The following is a 6,000-nucleotide window of genomic DNA, read 5'->3' as shown; positions in this document are numbered from 1 at the left end:
GCCTTTGCTGCCGCTGCCACTGCTAGATCTCTGCCGAACTGCCGTCGCTGTCGCTGGACCTATGCCGGACCTTCGTCAGACCTTCGCCCAGACCTCTACCAGACCGCCGTCGGACCACCGCCGTCGCCGCCGGATCGCTGTTGCTGGAGTGTCAGTTCTAATCGACAACCTTGAAGCCACACCTCCTCCATGGCGTCTTCCACTGCATCTTCCAATTCTGTTATCTCTTCTGGTGTGTCTGACCCGTACATCTACACTAACTATGTTAATGTACACTTATCCATTGACAAGTTAACTGGCCCTAATTATGCCACATGGTCATCAGACGTCCGATTATGGCTTAAGAGTCACAAGTATCTTGATCATCTTGCCCTGAAAGCACATACTCTCACTCTTACTGAGAACGACCATTGGGAAACCATTGATGCTCAATTATGTGTGGTTCTCAAGGGTACTCTTGATCCTTCGTTAAAGCAACTTTTTCGGTCCTACGAAACATGTGCTCAAATCTGGGAGCATGCCAAGTTATTATACACCAATGATACTCAACGTCTCTATGGTGTTCGTTCTAAATTTGCAAATCTTATTTCCTCTAAACATCAAGACTCTATGACTGATTATATGGGCAAAATTCATGCTCTTTTTCATGAATTCAATGAATTATTGCCTCTTTCCCCCGACCTTGCCACGGAGATCGAACAACGCTCAAAGTTCTTCATGTTCGGAGCATTACACGGGCTTGTTGATAAATATTCACATATTCTTGATCAAATTTTGGGTTCCCCGATTGTCCCCACCTTAACTTCAACCTGCTATACTCTTTTGCGTGTACCAGAACAACCCAACACTGATACACCTGCTTTTGTTGATGATTCTTCTGCGTTGGTATCTCATCGTGATGACCGGACTCGTCCTCGCAAATAGGGAAAAGGGCGTCCTAAGTGTGAACATTGTGGCAGTGACAAGATTGAAAAGTGTTATGCATGACATGAGTGTGAACATTGTGGCAAGCCAAGTCACAAGATTGACAGGTGTTATGCATTGCATGGTCGTCCTTCTCGCTTTGCTGTAGCTGTTCAGACCAACCTTTCCCCACCTTCCTCTACTAGGGATCCTTCTTTTGTTTCATCTGATACACTTGTTATGTTCAACAAATTTCTCAAATGGTATAAGGATCAATAGTCTTCTAGTTCCACTGCATCTATCACTCACACAGGTACATCTTTTGTTGGTTTGACTCGATCTTCTTCTCCTGGTCCTTGTGTTTTTGATTCAGGAGCCATGATGAGTGCGTATTTTTGCCCTCATTTAATGTTTAATTCTGGGTATTTAATTGAATTTGTGTGCCTAAAGAGTGATTTAATTGATAATTCTGATAATTAGGTTGTTTGAGCTTGTGTGATAAAAATGTCTTAAAAAGTGATTTTTAGCTGCATAAATTATTTTTGGATATTTTAACGTTTGTTGATGCAGCTGAAGTTAAGTTTTAAGCTCATTTAGAGGTGTGGAAATAAATTGATTAAAGCTTCATGACACCTTAAAGATAAATCAAAGAATAAGAAATGATCAAAAGCACAAAAATTCAGGCCAAGCATTACATGAAGACGGCAAGAAAAGCTTGAAAAAGTGAAGAAGTTTGGCTAAACCAAGAAGAGAGGAAAGAAAAATTGGACCTTGCGATTTTCTTTATCTTTATGATAGAAGATAATTTGAGAAAAATATGTCTTAGATATTTTATTTGATATTTTTAAATAATTATCTTATTTAATTATATCATAAAATATTAAAAGATAATAACTACCAAATCTTTTTAAATATGACAAGATCTTCTGGAATCTTTTTAGATCCACAACAAACAAATATATCTTGAAGATATTGGATTATTTAGAAGATAATTTGAGGAGATTGCAAAGGGTTGATTTGGAAAATTAATACAAATATTAATTGGTGATAATTTATCATATATCTTTAAGTAATTAATTAATTTAATTATATTAGATATTGATATTATCAACCAATTATATTTGTCAAATAGTCTATATCTCTCCAAGTATTTTTAAATATTTATATTTATCTTTATTTCAAAAGATATTTGAGAGATTTTAGCAACAGAAAAGCCCAGTCCAATTCCTATATAAAGAGACCAAGGGAGAAGTAGAAAATAAGCTCGGCACTTCGGAAATTAGGAACCCTTAGGGGGACCTAATTTCTTTCTCTCTCTTTTCATCTCTTTATTCTTCTTTTATTCTTATTTTGTATTCCATGGATTGCTAAACTTCTTGGGTTGATTCCATTGTAATTTCATTATGGATTTTGAGGTTAGAATGAATTAATTTCTTTGTTCTTTTTATTATTGTTGAGGTTTTAATTCATCTATGTCTTTTATCTTTGAATCTCGTAAAAAGTAATGATTTTAAATCTATATGCATGTTGATCATATGAGTTCAAGGGTTTTTAAATTTAATTGAGACTTTACTTTGATTTTATTTAGAAACTTTCATGTGATTAAATGAGTTTTTACCAATAATTGAGACTTTACTTTGGTTAAAGGTATTTACTCTAATGAAAATTAATCGAGACTTTACTTTGATTAATTAAGCTTTTTATTTGGTGAGGAGATAAAAGAATAGACATGATTAGGCATAGTAAAATTTGATTGAGACTGTACTTTGATTGAATTTACTATGGATAATCTAAAAGTTCTAACTTTTAATTGAGACTGTACTTTGGTTTAAAGTGAGAACACCAACAAATTAATTGAGACTTTACATTGATTAATTTGTAAAACTATAACAATAATTAATTGAGCAATAATCTTTAGATAACCGATGATGAATCTATTTTGAAAAAGCAATGGAATCAATCTATTTTCTTTACTATTGTTTTTATTTCTTTTTACCATTTAAATTTTATTTCTATCTTTGTTTATCTTAATCCCCTATATTTTTTATTTTATTTGACTAACTCATTTGTATAGTTTATAAGAACTAATTTGTTAAAAATCAATTCCGTGTTCGTTGGGAGACGACTTTGGGTTACTTTACCCTTACTATTTTGTTGACTACTTTCTTAACAATACTGAAGTTGTTATAGATAAGTAGTATTAATTTGATCGCGTCAACGACAGCGTTATCAAATTTGGCGCCGTTGCCGGGGAACACGGTTAGAATTTTTATCATTTTAGTTCTTATTTTTATTTTATTATTTTGATTTTATTTTTTTTATTTTTATTTTTATTCTTTTGATTTTATTTTATTTTTATTTTTATTTTTATTTTTTGTTTATCACTAACATTTTCTTTTCTCAATTTTTGTTCTAACATTTTTTTTTATTTTCTTTAGTTATTTTATTTTATTTTATTTAGTTATTTTTTTAAGCATAGTTTTTGTTTGAGGAATTTTGTTGGGAAATTTGTGAAACTAGTTGGGAAAAACTTTGGCTAAGGAAAGATAAGGTACTTAAGTTGTCCATTGAGACGCACCTCTCTTTCCTGGAAGTCTACTCAACAAGCTTTCAACTTATTTCTTTTCAGAAAACCTCTTTCAAAAATGCAAAATAGTTTTTTATATGAAAATAATCAACAGTGTGATTTTCAAGTGAATTATAATTACTATCCACAGCAACCACGTGATTCATATGATTATCAACAACAAATTGTCACACCTACTTCTGCACCTAATACAAGTGGGTTAACTTTACGACAATTTAATGATCTATATCCTAGATCATCTTTTTTGGGACATGAGCAACAACCATATTCTGAGTGTCCACCTCAGCAATCATATGTTCCAAATAGTTTTCAGCAACAATATGTACCACCACAGCAATTTGAAGCAACGAATGGACCATCCTACAAAGAAGTTATGATACTAATGGGTGAAGTTATAGAGAAATTAGAGTCCATGGATGAAAGGTTGCGAGTTGATCAACGATGCAGAGATATTGAGCAAGAGTGGTACGAAAATAAGCAAATATTGTCTGATATGTTGAGGGATGCAAGTAAGAACAACTTCATAGAATTACTTGTAACTGTTAATACCACCCCTCAACCCCATCAGAGATTTCCTGAAAATCCAGATTTTAATACACTTCGTCATGAAATCAAAGATGTGCTTCTGAAGTTGGCCATCAGAGCTGAACAAATGTCTGAAGATTTGAGTCAGCTAATGAATGATGCAGTGAGAAAGGTCACTTTGGAAGATATGATGAAAATGATGACTGAAATGATGAAGATGGATCTGGTGGCTCGTTAAGCATGGCGGCTGTCGGCGAGATCCACATCTGACGATGGTGGCGCAATTTCTCTGGCAGCTTGGTGGTGGCGGAGCAGTGGCTACCGGCTTCAATGGATGACGGTGGTGGCCATGGTGCAAGAGGAGAATGATGACGTGGCACCATTTGGTTGACTAAATTTTGAGTGTTTGGATGTCGACACGTGTCATTCTCTAATTGGTTAAATTAATAAGTGGTGGATTGCCACATGACATGATCTGAGTGAATCTTAATTTATGAGTGGAAAGAGGGGTGAAGAACTTGCTAATTTCAGCCTTATTTAAAGGTGTTCTCTAACTTCAATCAATATATTTTCCCTCCTTAAATGAGCTTAATTTTAACTTTAGCTGCATCAACAAATGTTAAAATATCCAAAAATAATTTATGCAACTAAAAATCACTTTTTAGGATATTTTTATCACACAAGCTCAAACAACCTAATTATCAGAATTATCAATTAAATCACTCTTTAAGCACATAAATTCAATTAAATACCCAGAATTAAACACTAAATGAGGGAAAAATACGCACTCATCAACCGGTAACCTAAGACACTGAAACCAGCCTAGGACCACGCATTAGCAACGGCGAGCTGTGATGAAGGATTGACCCCAACCAAGGATGGAGGCACATGCTTAAGAAGACTAAGCATGTTTAGAAAGGAAGTTCACTAATCCTTCATCTTTTTCATTTGTGTTTGTTATTTTTGATTCCCTAAGTTGACTTAGTTGAATCAACTTTAGTTGACTTGTTGACTTTTGACTAGGTTTGACTTGTTGACTATAGTTGACTTGACTTAAGCCAACATGCTAATCTATGTTTATTTGCTTTGTAGGTTAATTAGGAGTAAGAAAGTAATGCTAGGTGGCACATGGTGATTGGGGAGCATAAATGATGTGGAGGAGAGAGTAAAGCAAAGACATAAAGTATAAAGTAAAAGGCATAAAAGAAGTGTACCTATGTACCTTTGGTCTCCTTTGTTTTTAGCACACTTTGGCCACTTTTTGGAGCCATATGAGACACATTCTTTGTGTCCTTTTGTGCTAGAACGAAATTAGCCTTGCACACACCATAGTTGGCTCTTTTGTCTCTCATTTTTGTAACCTTATTTGACCTAGTTTCTAAAAGCTAGGGTTAGGTTTTTGTAGAGACATCCTTAGGTATCTTTTATTTGCTTAGAGGCCCCTAAACTCTTCTATATAAGGGGTGCTCTTAGACATGTAAAAGGGTTGAACATTTTGAAGTAAAAACACTCTTGTGTCTCAACCACTTGTGAGAGTGTCCTCCCTTGGGAGTGAATACTTTTAAGCCTTATCTTGCGTAGCAAGTGGCGGCACACATCCACTCATCTTCAAGGTTGCCATGGCTTCTAGCCTAGCCTTGTAGTGGCGTGCTTCTCACATTTTTACCCTTTCTTTCCTTTTCATTTTATGTTTTCTTCTTCCTTTAATTGTTCTTGGTTTTTTATGGTTTATGTGCTTGCCATTTCCTTTTTGTTTTGAATCAATCCATCATCTTCTTCTCTTGATCTTTGTGAAAGGAACCTTCACATCTAGATAGCTTGCTATCTTAATGTCCAGTGGGGATTTCACTTAGCTTTCTTAATCAACTCACACCATATTCAATAATCTTAAAAAGGAACAAGATAATCCTTCATCATTTGGTATCTAGAGCTTTGGTTGCCCTTGAATATTGTGTTTTCATGTTCTAACCTTGTCATGTGTAGTT

The sequence above is a fragment of the Vigna unguiculata genome, chromosome 8, assembly GCF_004118075.2.
Source record: "Vigna unguiculata cultivar IT97K-499-35 chromosome 8, ASM411807v1, whole genome shotgun sequence".
Lineage (NCBI taxonomy): Eukaryota > Viridiplantae > Streptophyta > Magnoliopsida > Fabales > Fabaceae > Vigna > Vigna unguiculata.
The sequence above is the reverse complement of the archived record's forward strand: the minus strand, read 5'-3'. Positions refer to the sequence as shown.